We start from the raw sequence: 13847 nt of genomic DNA, 5'->3' as shown, positions 1-13847 counted from the left end.
CACTATGACACGTGCAAAGTTCCGTCTGAACTTTATATAAGACGGTGAGGCTCAGTCAGTCACTCAGTGTTGCCTGAGAGGGCAACACTGCAACAGCCGGCCGCCAGGCTGTCTTTTTTTTGCACAGCTAGTTGCCTCCAGGAGGCCACAAGAGGGAGACAAGGGACTGCAAAATGGAAAATAGGCATCCACCAACTTTACAGACAACTTCTCCTTGCTCCTACAACCTCCATCCTTGCACAGTTTGTTATTCTTCTAGGTAACATAGTAACAAATCCAAATTGCTGCTCTCTTTGTAGGCAAGCAAGGCTTTGTTGCAACTGCAATTCTTACTTCTTCTTGAAATGTAGGGACGACAGTACATTCCATCACATCCATCTAGTGTACACAGGTAGGTCCATTGTGGCGGGCAGGCGAGCGGGCGGGCTGCTTTATTGGCTGTTTGCTGTTCCCCTACTCCACTCCACTATTTGACTGTTGTGCTGCATCAATCAATCAATCAATCAATCAATCAATCAATCAATCAATCAATCAATCAATCAGTGGCTGGCTCAGGTGCAGCTCTTTAACTTACCTAAAAGGGAGGGCGGAGAGAAGACAAGGAAGGTGAATGAGGTGTTCCAATGTGAAATGCCGGAAACACAGAAACACAGACGACACACAACAAGAGGTGGCAATCTATTCATTAATTGCATTTAATCAATGAGCTCATTATCACTCATGCATTGTCCAACAGGTGTTGAAATAATGGGATTAAAAGGGGAGATCCCTTCAGAAAGACAGAAACAATAGCAAAGACAAAAAACACTTTTGGAATCTGCTTTTAGTCAACACATAAGGAAAGGGTGCACCGGTCCTGGAAATACTGCAATACCAGGTCAATGCGTGGAGTGGACAGAGCAAGCTCTATTTCCATCTCCCTGTTCTAAAAATCCATTTAATATATGGTCCCCAGATAGGGGACGTATCAGATATTAAACTGATAAGAACAGATACTACACTTGATCTTAGCCAAAAGGCCGAGAAGCGATAACCCGAACGGGCCGCGCGTTGCCCGAGCCTGCCCGATACTGCTGTTCAGCCCTTGCAGCGATTCAGCCTACTTCTAGGCAATTCCATGGGGCCCTGCAGGCTCACACACTCACAGCTACATGGGAGGTGAATAAAGGCCGGAGAGGAAGCCAGACAGGATTTGCTTCTTTTGCTTGCACCACAATGCAGTGCTGAAAGAGGAGGAATCTACATAAAAACGCCTTCCTGGCAACGCCCAAATGCCCTGCTGCCATGCAGATAAACACTGGCAGCGGCAGCAAGTGCATGCCCACAGCCACCCCTTGTTCCTTCACACCTTGTATCAGCTGTAATCCAGTCCAGTCCAGTGCTGCCTGCTGAGCAGCACTGACCAACACTGCCTGGGCCCAGGCTTTTATCTCTGAGGCCCCATTATGATGTCAGAAAGCTGGCTCTGGAATCCTGAGGGCTCCACTATGACACGTGCAAAGTTCCGTCTGAACTTTATATAAGACGGTGAGGCTCAGTCAGTCACTCAGTGTTGCCTGAGAGGGCAACACTGCAACAGCCGGCCGCCAGGCTGTCTTTTTTTTGCACAGCTAGTTGCCTCCAGGAGGCCACAAGAGGGAGACAAGGGACTGCAAAATGGAAAATAGGCATCCACTAACTTTACAGACAACTTCTCCTTGCTCCTACAACCTCCATCCTTGCACAGTTTGTTATTCTTCTAGGTAACATAGTAACAAATCCAAATTGCTGCTCTCTTTGTAGGCAAGCAAGGCTTTGTTGCAACTGCAATTCTTACTTCTTCTTGAAATGTAGGGACGACAGTACATTCCATCACATCCATCTAGTGTACACAGGTAGGTCCATTGTGGCGGGCAGGCGAGCGGGCGGGCTGCTTTATTGGCTGTTTGCTGTTCCCCTACTCCACTCCACTATTTGACTGTTGTGCTGCATCAATCAATCAATCAATCAATCAATCAATCAATCAATCAATCAATCAATCAGTGGCTGGCTCAGGTGCAGCTCTTTAACTTACCTAAAAGGGAGGGCGGAGAGAAGACAAGGAAGGTGAATGAGGTGTTCCAATGTGAAATGCCGGAAACACAGAAACACAGACGACACACAACAAGAGGTGGCAATCTATTCATTAATTGCATTTAATCAATGAGCTCATTATCACTCATGCATTGTCCAACAGGTGTTGAAATAATGGGATTAAAAGGGGAGATCCCTTCAGAAAGACAGAAACAATAGCAAAGACAAAAAACACTTTTGGAATCTGCTTTTAGTCAACACATAAGGAAAGGGTGCACCGGTCCTGGAAATACTGCAATACCAGGTCAATGCGTGGAGTGGACAGAGCAAGCTCTATTTCCATCTCCCTGTTCTAAAAATCCATTTAATATATGGTCCCCAGATAGGGGACGTATCAGATATTAAACTGATAAGAACAGATACTACACTTGATCTTAGCCAAAAGGCCGAGAAGCGATAACCCGAACGTGCCGCGCGTTGCCCGAGCCTGCCCGATACTGCTGTTCAGCCCTTGCAGCGATTCAGCCTACTTCTAGGCAATTCCATGGGGCCCTGCAGGCTCACACACTCACAGCTACACGGGAGGTGAATAAAGGCCGGAGAGGAAGCCAGACAGGATTTGCTTCTTTTGCTTGCACCACAATGCAGTGCTGAAAGAGGAGGAATCTACATAAAAACGCCTTCCTGGCAACGCCCAAATGCCCTGCTGCCATGCAGATAAACACTGGCAGCGGCAGCAAGTGCATGCCCACAGCCACCCCTTGTTCCTTCACACCTTGTATCAGCTGTAATCCAGTCCAGTCCAGTGCTGCCTGCTGAGCAGCACTGACCAACACTGCCTGGGCCCAGGCTTTTATCTCTGAGGCCCCATTATGATGTCAGAAAGCTGGCTCTGGAATCCTGAGGGCTCCACTATGACACGTGCAAAGTTCCGTCTGAACTTTATATAAGACGGTGAGGCTCAGTCAGTCACTCAGTGTTGCCTGAGAGGGCAACACTGCAACAGCCGGCCGCCAGGCTGTCTTTTTTTTGCACAGCTAGTTGCCTCCAGGAGGCCACAAGAGGGAGACAAGGGACTGCAAAATGGAAAATAGGCATCCACCAACTTTACAGACAACTTCTCCTTGCTCCTACAACCTCCATCCTTGCACAGTTTGTTATTCTTCTAGGTAACATAGTAACAAATCCAAATTGCTGCTCTCTTTGTAGGCAAGCAAGGCTTTGTTGCAACTGCAATTCTTACTTCTTCTTGAAATGTAGGGACGACAGTACATTCCATCACATCCATCTAGTGTACACAGGTAGGTCCATTGTGGCGGGCAGGCGAGCGGGCGGGCTGCTTTATTGGCTGTTTGCTGTTCCCCTACTCCACTCCACTATTTGACTGTTGTGCTGCATCAATCAATCAATCAATCAATCAATCAATCAATCAATCAATCAATCAATCAATCAATCAATCAATCAATCAGTGGCTGGCTCAGGTGCAGCTCTTTAACTTACCTAAAAGGGAGGGCGGAGAGAAGACAAGGAAGGTGAATGAGGTGTTCCAATGTGAAATGCCGGAAACACAGAAACACAGACGACACACAACAAGAGGTGGCAATCTATTCATTAATTGCATTTAATCAATGAGCTCATTATCACTCATGCATTGTCCAACAGGTGTTGAAATAATGGGATTAAAAGGGGAGATCCCTTCAGAAAGACAGAAACAATAGCAAAGACAAAAAACACTTTTGGAATCTGCTTTTAGTCAACACATAAGGAAAGGGTGCACCGGTCCTGGAAATACTGCAATACCAGGTCAATGCGTGGAGTGGACAGAGCAAGCTCTATTTCCATCTCCCTGTTCTAAAAATCCATTTAATATATGGTCCCCAGATAGGGGACGTATCAGATATTAAACTGATAAGAACAGATACTACACTTGATCTTAGCCAAAAGGCCGAGAAGCGATAACCCGAACGGGCCGCGCGTTGCCCGAGCCTGCCCGATACTGCTGTTCAGCCCTTGCAGCGATTCAGCCTACTTCTAGGCAATTCCATGGGGCCCTGCAGGCTCACACACTCACAGCTACACGGGAGGTGAATAAAGGCCGGAGAGGAAGCCAGACAGGATTTGCTTCTTTTGCTTGCACCACAATGCAGTGCTGAAAGAGGAGGAATCTACATAAAAACGCCTTCCTGGCAACGCCCAAATGCCCTGCTGCCATGCAGATAAACACTGGCAGCGGCAGCAAGTGCATGCCCACAGCCACCCCTTGTTCCTTCACACCTTGTATCAGCTGTAATCCAGTCCAGTCCAGTGCTGCCTGCTGAGCAGCACTGACCAACACTGCCTGGGCCCAGGCTTTTATCTCTGAGGCCCCATTATGATGTCAGAAAGCTGGCTCTGGAATCCTGAGGGCTCCACTATGACACGTGCAAAGTTCCGTCTGAACTTTATATAAGACGGTGAGGCTCAGTCAGTCACTCAGTGTTGCCTGAGAGGGCAACACTGCAACAGCCGGCCGCCAGGCTGTCTTTTTTTTGCACAGCTAGTTGCCTCCAGGAGGCCACAAGAGGGAGACAAGGGACTGCAAAATGGAAAATAGGCATCCACCAACTTTACAGACAACTTCTCCTTGCTCCTACAACCTCCATCCTTGCACAGTTTGTTATTCTTCTAGGTAACATAGTAACAAATCCAAATTGCTGCTCTCTTTGTAGGCAAGCAAGGCTTTGTTGCAACTGCAATTCTTACTTCTTCTTGAAATGTAGGGACGACAGTACATTCCATCACATCCATCTAGTGTACACAGGTAGGTCCATTGTGGCGGGCAGGCGAGCGGGCGGGCTGCTTTATTGGCTGTTTGCTGTTCCCCTACTCCACTCCACTATTTGACTGTTGTGCTGCATCAATCAATCAATCAATCAATCAATCAATCAATCAATCAATCAATCAATCAATCAATCAGTGGCTGGCTCAGGTGCAGCTCTTTAACTTACCTAAAAGGGAGGGCGGAGAGAAGACAAGGAAGGTGAATGAGGTGTTCCAATGTGAAATGCCGGAAACACAGAAACACAGACGACACACAACAAGAGGTGGCAATCTATTCATTAATTGCATTTAATCAATGAGCTCATTATCACTCATGCATTGTCCAACAGGTGTTGAAATAATGGGATTAAAAGGGGAGATCCCTTCAGAAAGACAGAAACAATAGCAAAGACAAAAAACACTTTTGGAATCTGCTTTTAGTCAACACATAAGGAAAGGGTGCACCGGTCCTGGAAATACTGCAATACCAGGTCAATGCGTGGAGTGGACAGAGCAAGCTCTATTTCCATCTCCCTGTTCTAAAAATCCATTTAATATATGGTCCCCAGATAGGGGACGTATCAGATATTAAACTGATAAGAAAAGATACTACACTTGATCTTAGCCAAAAGGCCGAGAAGCGATAACCCGAACGGGCCGCGCGTTGCCCGAGCCTGCCCGATACTGCTGTTCAGCCCTTGCAGCGATTCAGCCTACTTCTAGGCAATTCCATGGGGCCCTGCAGGCTCACACACTCACAGCTACACGGGAGGTGAATAAAGGCCGGAGAGGAAGCCAGACAGGATTTGCTTCTTTTGCTTGCACCACAATGCAGTGCTGAAAGAGGAGGAATCTACATAAAAACGCCTTCCTGGCAACGCCCAAATGCCCTGCTGCCATGCAGATAAACACTGGCAGCGGCAGCAAGTGCATGCCCACAGCCACCCCTTGTTCCTTCACACCTTGTATCAGCTGTAATCCAGTCCAGTCCAGTGCTGCCTGCTGAGCAGCACTGACCAACACTGCCTGGGCCCAGGCTTTTATCTCTGAGGCCCCATTATGACGTCAGAAAGCTGGCTCTGGAGTCCTGAGGGCTCCACTATGACACGTGCAAAGTTCCGTCTGAACTTTATATAAGACGGTGAGGCTCAGTCAGTCACTCAGTGTTGCCTGAGAGGGCAACACTGCAACAGCCGGCCGCCAGGCTGTCTTTTTTTTGCACAGCTAGTTGCCTCCAGGAGGCCACAAGAGGGAGACAAGGGACTGCAAAATGGAAAATAGGCATCCACCAACTTTACAGACAACTTCTCCTTGCTCCTACAACCTCCATCCTTGCACAGTTTGTTATTCTTCTAGGTAACATAGTAACAAATCCAAATTGCTGCTCTCTTTGTAGGCAAGCAAGGCTTTGTTGCAACTGCAATTCTTACTTCTTCTTGAAATGTAGGGACGACAGTACATTCCATCACATCCATCTAGTGTACACAGGTAGGTCCATTGTGGCGGGCAGGCGAGCGGGCGGGCTGCTTTATTGGCTGTTTGCTGTTCCCCTACTCCACTCCACTATTTGACTGTTGTGCTGCATCAATCAATCAATCAATCAATCAATCAATCAATCAATCAATCAATCAATCAATCAATCAATCAGTGGCTGGCTCAGGTGCAGCTCTTTAACTTACCTAAAAGGGAGGGCGGAGAGAAGACAAGGAAGGTGAATGAGGTGTTCCAATGTGAAATGCCGGAAACACAGAAACACAGACGACACACAACAAGAGGTGGCAATCTATTCATTAATTGCATTTAATCAATGAGCTCATTATCACTCATGCATTGTCCAACAGGTGTTGAAATAATGGGATTAAAAGGGGAGATCCCTTCAGAAAGACAGAAACAATAGCAAAGACAAAAAACACTTTTGGAATCTGCTTTTAGTCAACACATAAGGAAAGGGTGCACCGGTCCTGGAAATACTGCAATACCAGGTCAATGCGTGGAGTGGACAGAGCAAGCTCTATTTCCATCTCCCTGTTCTAAAAATCCATTTAATATATGGTCCCCAGATAGGGGACGTATCAGATATTAAACTGATAAGAACAGATACTACACTTGATCTTAGCCAAAAGGCCGAGAAGCGATAACCCGAACGGGCCGCGCGTTGCCCGAGCCTGCCCGATACTGCTGTTCAGCCCTTGCAGCGATTCAGCCTACTTCTAGGCAATTCCATGGGGCCCTGCAGGCTCACACACTCACAGCTACACGGGAGGTGAATAAAGGCCGGAGAGGAAGCCAGACAGGATTTGCTTCTTTTGCTTGCACCACAATGCAGTGCTGAAAGAGGAGGAATCTACATAAAAACGCCTTCCTGGCAACGCCCAAATGCCCTGCTGCCATGCAGATAAACACTGGCAGCGGCAGCAAGTGCATGCCCACAGCCACCCCTTGTTCCTTCACACCTTGTATCAGCTGTAATCCAGTCCAGTCCAGTGCTGCCTGCTGAGCAGCACTGACCAACACTGCCTGGGCCCAGGCTTTTATCTCTGAGGCCCCATTATGATGTCAGAAAGCTGGCTCTGGAATCCTGAGGGCTCCACTATGACACGTGCAAAGTTCCGTCTGAACTTTATATAAGACGGTGAGGCTCAGTCAGTCACTCAGTGTTGCCTGAGAGGGCAACACTGCAACAGCCGGCCGCCAGGCTGTCTTTTTTTTGCACAGCTAGTTGCCTCCAGGAGGCCACAAGAGGGAGACAAGGGACTGCAAAATGGAAAATAGGCATCCACCAACTTTACAGACAACTTCTCCTTGCTCCTACAACCTCCATCCTTGCACAGTTTGTTATTCTTCTAGGTAACATAGTAACAAATCCAAATTGCTGCTCTCTTTGTAGGCAAGCAAGGCTTTGTTGCAACTGCAATTCTTACTTCTTCTTGAAATGTAGGGACGACAGTACATTCCATCACATCCATCTAGTGTACACAGGTAGGTCCATTGTGGCGGGCAGGCGAGCGGGCGGGCTGCTTTATTGGCTGTTTGCTGTTCCCCTACTCCACTCCACTATTTGACTGTTGTGCTGCATCAATCAATCAATCAATCAATCAATCAATCAATCAATCAATCAATCAATCAGTGGCTGGCTCAGGTGCAGCTCTTTAACTTACCTAAAAGGGAGGGCGGAGAGAAGACAAGGAAGGTGAATGAGGTGTTCCAATGTGAAATGCCGGAAACACAGAAACACAGACGACACACAACAAGAGGTGGCAATCTATTCATTAATTGCATTTAATCAATGAGCTCATTATCACTCATGCATTGTCCAACAGGTGTTGAAATAATGGGATTAAAAGGGGAGATCCCTTCAGAAAGACAGAAACAATAGCAAAGACAAAAAACACTTTTGGAATCTGCTTTTAGTCAACACATAAGGAAAGGGTGCACCGGTCCTGGAAATACTGCAATACCAGGTCAATGCGTGGAGTGGACAGAGCAAGCTCTATTTCCATCTCCCTGTTCTAAAAATCCATTTAATATATGGTCCCCAGATAGGGGACGTATCAGATATTAAACTGATAAGAACAGATACTACACTTGATCTTAGCCAAAAGGCCGAGAAGCGATAACCCGAACGGGCCGCGCGTTGCCCGAGCCTGCCCGATACTGCTGTTCAGCCCTTGCAGCGATTCAGCCTACTTCTAGGCAATTCCATGGGGCCCTGCAGGCTCACACACTCACAGCTACACGGGAGGTGAATAAAGGCCGGAGAGGAAGCCAGACAGGATTTGCTTCTTTTGCTTGCACCACAATGCAGTGCTGAAAGAGGAGGAATCTACATAAAAACGCCTTCCTGGCAACGCCCAAATGCCCTGCTGCCATGCAGATAAACACTGGCAGCGGCAGCAAGTGCATGCCCACAGCCACCCCTTGTTCCTTCACACCTTGTATCAGCTGTAATCCAGTCCAGTCCAGTGCTGCCTGCTGAGCAGCACTGACCAACACTGCCTGGGCCCAGGCTTTTATCTCTGAGGCCCCATTATGATGTCAGAAAGCTGGCTCTGGAATCCTGAGGGCTCCACTATGACACGTGCAAAGTTCCGTCTGAACTTTATATAAGACGGTGAGGCTCAGTCAGTCACTCAGTGTTGCCTGAGAGGGCAACACTGCAACAGCCGGCCGCCAGGCTGTCTTTTTTTTGCACAGCTAGTTGCCTCCAGGAGGCCACAAGAGGGAGACAAGGGACTGCAAAATGGAAAATAGGCATCCACCAACTTTACAGACAACTTCTCCTTGCTCCTACAACCTCCATCCTTGCACAGTTTGTTATTCTTCTAGGTAACATAGTAACAAATCCAAATTGCTGCTCTCTTTGTAGGCAAGCAAGGCTTTGTTGCAACTGCAATTCTTACTTCTTCTTGAAATGTAGGGACGACAGTACATTCCATCACATCCATCTAGTGTACACAGGTAGGTCCATTGTGGCGGGCAGGCGAGCGGGCGGGCTGCTTTATTGGCTGTTTGCTGTTCCCCTACTCCACTCCACTATTTGACTGTTGTGCTGCATCAATCAATCAATCAATCAATCAATCAATCAATCAATCAATCAATCAATCAATCAGTGGCTGGCTCAGGTGCAGCTCTTTAACTTACCTAAAAGGGAGGGCGGAGAGAAGACAAGGAAGGTGAATGAGGTGTTCCAATGTGAAATGCCGGAAACACAGAAACACAGACGACACACAACAAGAGGTGGCAATCTATTCATTAATTGCATTTAATCAATGAGCTCATTATCACTCATGCATTGTCCAACAGGTGTTGAAATAATGGGATTAAAAGGGGAGATCCCTTCAGAAAGACAGAAACAATAGCAAAGACAAAAAACACTTTTGGAATCTGCTTTTAGTCAACACATAAGGAAAGGGTGCACCGGTCCTGGAAATACTGCAATACCAGGTCAATGCGTGGAGTGGACAGAGCAAGCTCTATTTCCATCTCCCTGTTCTAAAAATCCATTTAATATATGGTCCCCAGATAGGGGACGTATCAGATATTAAACTGATAAGAACAGATACTACACTTGATCTTAGCCAAAAGGCCGAGAAGCGATAACCCGAACGGGCCGCGCGTTGCCCGAGCCTGCCCGATACTGCTGTTCAGCCCTTGCAGCGATTCAGCCTACTTCTAGGCAATTCCATGGGGCCCTGCAGGCTCACACACTCACAGCTACACGGGAGGTGAATAAAGGCCGGAGAGGAAGCCAGACAGGATTTGCTTCTTTTGCTTGCACCACAATGCAGTGCTGAAAGAGGAGGAATCTACATAAAAACGCCTTCCTGGCAACGCCCAAATGCCCTGCTGCCATGCAGATAAACACTGGCAGCGGCAGCAAGTGCATGCCCACAGCCACCCCTTGTTCCTTCACACCTTGTATCAGCTGTAATCCAGTCCAGTCCAGTGCTGCCTGCTGAGCAGCACTGACCAACACTGCCTGGGCCCAGGCTTTTATCTCTGAGGCCCCATTATGATGTCAGAAAGCTGGCTCTGGAATCCTGAGGGCTCCACTATGACACGTGCAAAGTTCCGTCTGAACTTTATATAAGACGGTGAGGCTCAGTCAGTCACTCAGTGTTGCCTGAGAGGGCAACACTGCAACAGCCGGCCGCCAGGCTGTCTTTTTTTTGCACAGCTAGTTGCCTCCAGGAGGCCACAAGAGGGAGACAAGGGACTGCAAAATGGAAAATAGGCATCCACCAACTTTACAGACAACTTCTCCTTGCTCCTACAACCTCCATCCTTGCACAGTTTGTTATTCTTCTAGGTAACATAGTAACAAATCCAAATTGCTGCTCTCTTTGTAGGCAAGCAAGGCTTTGTTGCAACTGCAATTCTTACTTCTTCTTGAAATGTAGGGACGACAGTACATTCCATCACATCCATCTAGTGTACACAGGTAGGTCCATTGTGGCGGGCAGGCGAGCGGGCGGGCTGCTTTATTGGCTGTTTGCTGTTCCCCTACTCCACTCCACTATTTGACTGTTGTGCTGCATCAATCAATCAATCAATCAATCAATCAATCAATCAATCAATCAATCAATCAATCAATCAGTGGCTGGCTCAGGTGCAGCTCTTTAACTTACCTAAAAGGGAGGGCGGAGAGAAGACAAGGAAGGTGAATGAGGTGTTCCAATGTGAAATGCCGGAAACACAGAAACACAGACGACACACAACAAGAGGTGGCAATCTATTCATTAATTGCATTTAATCAATGAGCTCATTATCACTCATGCATTGTCCAACAGGTGTTGAAATAATGGGATTAAAAGGGGAGATCCCTTCAGAAAGACAGAAACAATAGCAAAGACAAAAAACACTTTTGGAATCTGCTTTTAGTCAACACATAAGGAAAGGGTGCACCGGTCCTGGAAATACTGCAATACCAGGTCAATGCGTGGAGTGGACAGAGCAAGCTCTATTTCCATCTCCCTGTTCTAAAAATCCATTTAATATATGGTCCCCAGATAGGGGACGTATCAGATATTAAACTGATAAGAACAGATACTACACTTGATCTTAGCCAAAAGGCCGAGAAGCGATAACCCGAACGGGCCGCGCGTTGCCCGAGCCTGCCCGATACTGCTGTTCAGCCCTTGCAGCGATTCAGCCTACTTCTAGGCAATTCCATGGGGCCCTGCAGGCTCACACACTCACAGCTACACGGGAGGTGAATAAAGGCCGGAGAGGAAGCCAGACAGGATTTGCTTCTTTTGCTTGCACCACAATGCAGTGCTGAAAGAGGAGGAATCTACATAAAAACGCCTTCCTGGCAACGCCCAAATGCCCTGCTGCCATGCAGATAAACACTGGCAGCGGCAGCAAGTGCATGCCCACAGCCACCCCTTGTTCCTTCACACCTTGTATCAGCTGTAATCCAGTCCAGTCCAGTGCTGCCTGCTGAGCAGCACTGACCAACACTGCCTGGGCCCAGGCTTTTATCTCTGAGGCCCCATTATGATGTCAGAAAGCTGGCTCTGGAATCCTGAGGGCTCCACTATGACACGTGCAAAGTTCCGTCTGAACTTTATATAAGACGGTGAGGCTCAGTCAGTCACTCAGTGTTGCCTGAGAGGGCAACACTGCAACAGCCGGCCGCCAGGCTGTCTTTTTTTTGCACAGCTAGTTGCCTCCAGGAGGCCACAAGAGGGAGACAAGGGACTGCAAAATGGAAAATAGGCATCCACCAACTTTACAGACAACTTCTCCTTGCTCCTACAACCTCCATCCTTGCACAGTTTGTTATTCTTCTAGGTAACATAGTAACAAATCCAAATTGCTGCTCTCTTTGTAGGCAAGCAAGGCTTTGTTGCAACTGCAATTCTTACTTCTTCTTGAAATGTAGGGACGACAGTACATTCCATCACATCCATCTAGTGTACACAGGTAGGTCCATTGTGGCGGGCAGGCGAGCGGGCGGGCTGCTTTATTGGCTGTTTGCTGTTCCCCTACTCCACTCCACTATTTGACTGTTGTGCTGCATCAATCAATCAATCAATCAATCAATCAATCAATCAATCAATCAATCAATCAATCAATCAATCAATCAATCAGTGGCTGGCTCAGGTGCAGCTCTTTAACTTACCTAAAAGGGAGGGCGGAGAGAAGACAAGGAAGGTGAATGAGGTGTTCCAATGTGAAATGCCGGAAACACAGAAACACAGACGACACACAACAAGAGGTGGCAATCTATTCATTAATTGCATTTAATCAATGAGCTCATTATCACTCATGCATTGTCCAACAGGTGTTGAAATAATGGGATTAAAAGGGGAGATCCCTTCAGAAAGACAGAAACAATAGCAAAGACAAAAAACACTTTTGGAATCTGCTTTTAGTCAACACATAAGGAAAGGGTGCACCGGTCCTGGAAATACTGCAATACCAGGTCAATGCGTGGAGTGGACAGAGCAAGCTCTATTTCCATCTCCCTGTTCTAAAAATCCATTTAATATATGGTCCCCAGATAGGGGACGTATCAGATATTAAACTGATAAGAACAGATACTACACTTGATCTTAGCCAAAAGGCCGAGAAGCGATAACCCGAACGGGCCGCGCGTTGCCCGAGCCTGCCCGATACTGCTGTTCAGCCCTTGCAGCGATTCAGCCTACTTCTAGGCAATTCCATGGGGCCCTGCAGGCTCACACACTCACAGCTACACGGGAGGTGAATAAAGGCCGGAGAGGAAGCCAGACAGGATTTGCTTCTTTTGCTTGCACCACAATGCAGTGCTGAAAGAGGAGGAATCTACATAAAAACGCCTTCCTGGCAACGCCCAAATGCCCTGCTGCCATGCAGATAAACACTGGCAGCGGCAGCAAGTGCATGCCCACAGCCACCCCTTGTTCCTTCACACCTTGTATCAGCTGTAATCCAGTCCAGTCCAGTGCTGCCTGCTGAGCAGCACTGACCAACACTGCCTGGGCCCAGGCTTTTATCTCTGAGGCCCCATTATGATGTCAGAAAGCTGGCTCTGGAATCCTGAGGGCTCCACTATGACACGTGCAAAGTTCCGTCTGAACTTTATATAAGACGGTGAGGCTCAGTCAGTCACTCAGTGTTGCCTGAGAGGGCAACACTGCAACAGCCGGCCGCCAGGCTGTCTTTTTTTTGCACAGCTAGTTGCCTCCAGGAGGCCACAAGAGGGAGACAAGGGACTGCAAAATGGAAAATAGGCATCCACCAACTTTACAGACAACTTCTCCTTGCTCCTACAACCTCCATCCTTGCACAGTTTGTTATTCTTCTAGGTAACATAGTAACAAATCCAAATTGCTGCTCTCTTTGTAGGCAAGCAAGGCTTTGTTGCAACTGCAATTCTTACTTCTTCTTGAAATGTAGGGACGACAGTACATTCCATCACATCCATCTAGTGTACACAGGTAGGTCCATTGTGGCGGGCAGGCGAGCGGGCGGGCTGCTTTATTGGCTGTTTGCTGTTCCCCTACTCC

General features: G+C 47.7%; 9 non-coding genes across 9 annotated transcripts; all 9 read right to left on the bottom strand.

Annotated features, from left to right (window-relative positions):
• Window positions 1-840: 840 nt before the first annotated feature.
• LOC142710144 (U2 spliceosomal RNA) lies at window positions 841-1031 on the bottom strand. Its single transcript, XR_012869248.1, has one exon. It is a non-coding gene; the product is annotated as a U2 spliceosomal RNA (small nuclear RNA).
• Window positions 1032-2319: 1288 nt separating this feature from the next.
• LOC142710143 (U2 spliceosomal RNA) lies at window positions 2320-2510 on the bottom strand. The gene has a single exon (XR_012869247.1). It is a non-coding gene; the product is annotated as a U2 spliceosomal RNA (small nuclear RNA).
• Window positions 2511-3818: 1308 nt separating this feature from the next.
• On the bottom strand, window positions 3819-4009 carry LOC142710142 (U2 spliceosomal RNA). Its single transcript, XR_012869246.1, has one exon. It is a non-coding gene; the product is annotated as a U2 spliceosomal RNA (small nuclear RNA).
• Window positions 4010-5305: 1296 nt separating this feature from the next.
• Window positions 5306-5496, bottom strand: LOC142710203 (U2 spliceosomal RNA). The gene has a single exon (XR_012869301.1). It is a non-coding gene; the product is annotated as a U2 spliceosomal RNA (small nuclear RNA).
• A 1300-nt stretch (window positions 5497-6796) lies between these two features.
• Window positions 6797-6987, bottom strand: LOC142710140 (U2 spliceosomal RNA). The gene has a single exon (XR_012869244.1). It is a non-coding gene; the product is annotated as a U2 spliceosomal RNA (small nuclear RNA).
• A 1288-nt stretch (window positions 6988-8275) lies between these two features.
• LOC142710139 (U2 spliceosomal RNA) lies at window positions 8276-8466 on the bottom strand. The gene has a single exon (XR_012869243.1). It is a non-coding gene; the product is annotated as a U2 spliceosomal RNA (small nuclear RNA).
• Window positions 8467-9758: 1292 nt separating this feature from the next.
• Window positions 9759-9949, bottom strand: LOC142710138 (U2 spliceosomal RNA). Its single transcript, XR_012869242.1, has one exon. It is a non-coding gene; the product is annotated as a U2 spliceosomal RNA (small nuclear RNA).
• A 1296-nt stretch (window positions 9950-11245) lies between these two features.
• LOC142710136 (U2 spliceosomal RNA) lies at window positions 11246-11436 on the bottom strand. Its single transcript, XR_012869241.1, has one exon. It is a non-coding gene; the product is annotated as a U2 spliceosomal RNA (small nuclear RNA).
• A 1308-nt stretch (window positions 11437-12744) lies between these two features.
• LOC142710135 (U2 spliceosomal RNA) lies at window positions 12745-12935 on the bottom strand. The gene has a single exon (XR_012869240.1). It is a non-coding gene; the product is annotated as a U2 spliceosomal RNA (small nuclear RNA).
• Between the last annotated feature and the right edge of the window lie 912 nt (window positions 12936-13847).

Source organism: Rhinoderma darwinii, unplaced genomic scaffold (genome assembly GCF_050947455.1).
Source record: "Rhinoderma darwinii isolate aRhiDar2 unplaced genomic scaffold, aRhiDar2.hap1 Scaffold_422, whole genome shotgun sequence".
Classification (NCBI taxonomy): domain Eukaryota; kingdom Metazoa; phylum Chordata; class Amphibia; order Anura; family Rhinodermatidae; genus Rhinoderma; species Rhinoderma darwinii.
The sequence above is the reverse complement of the archived record's forward strand: the minus strand, read 5'-3'. Positions and strand labels throughout refer to the sequence as shown.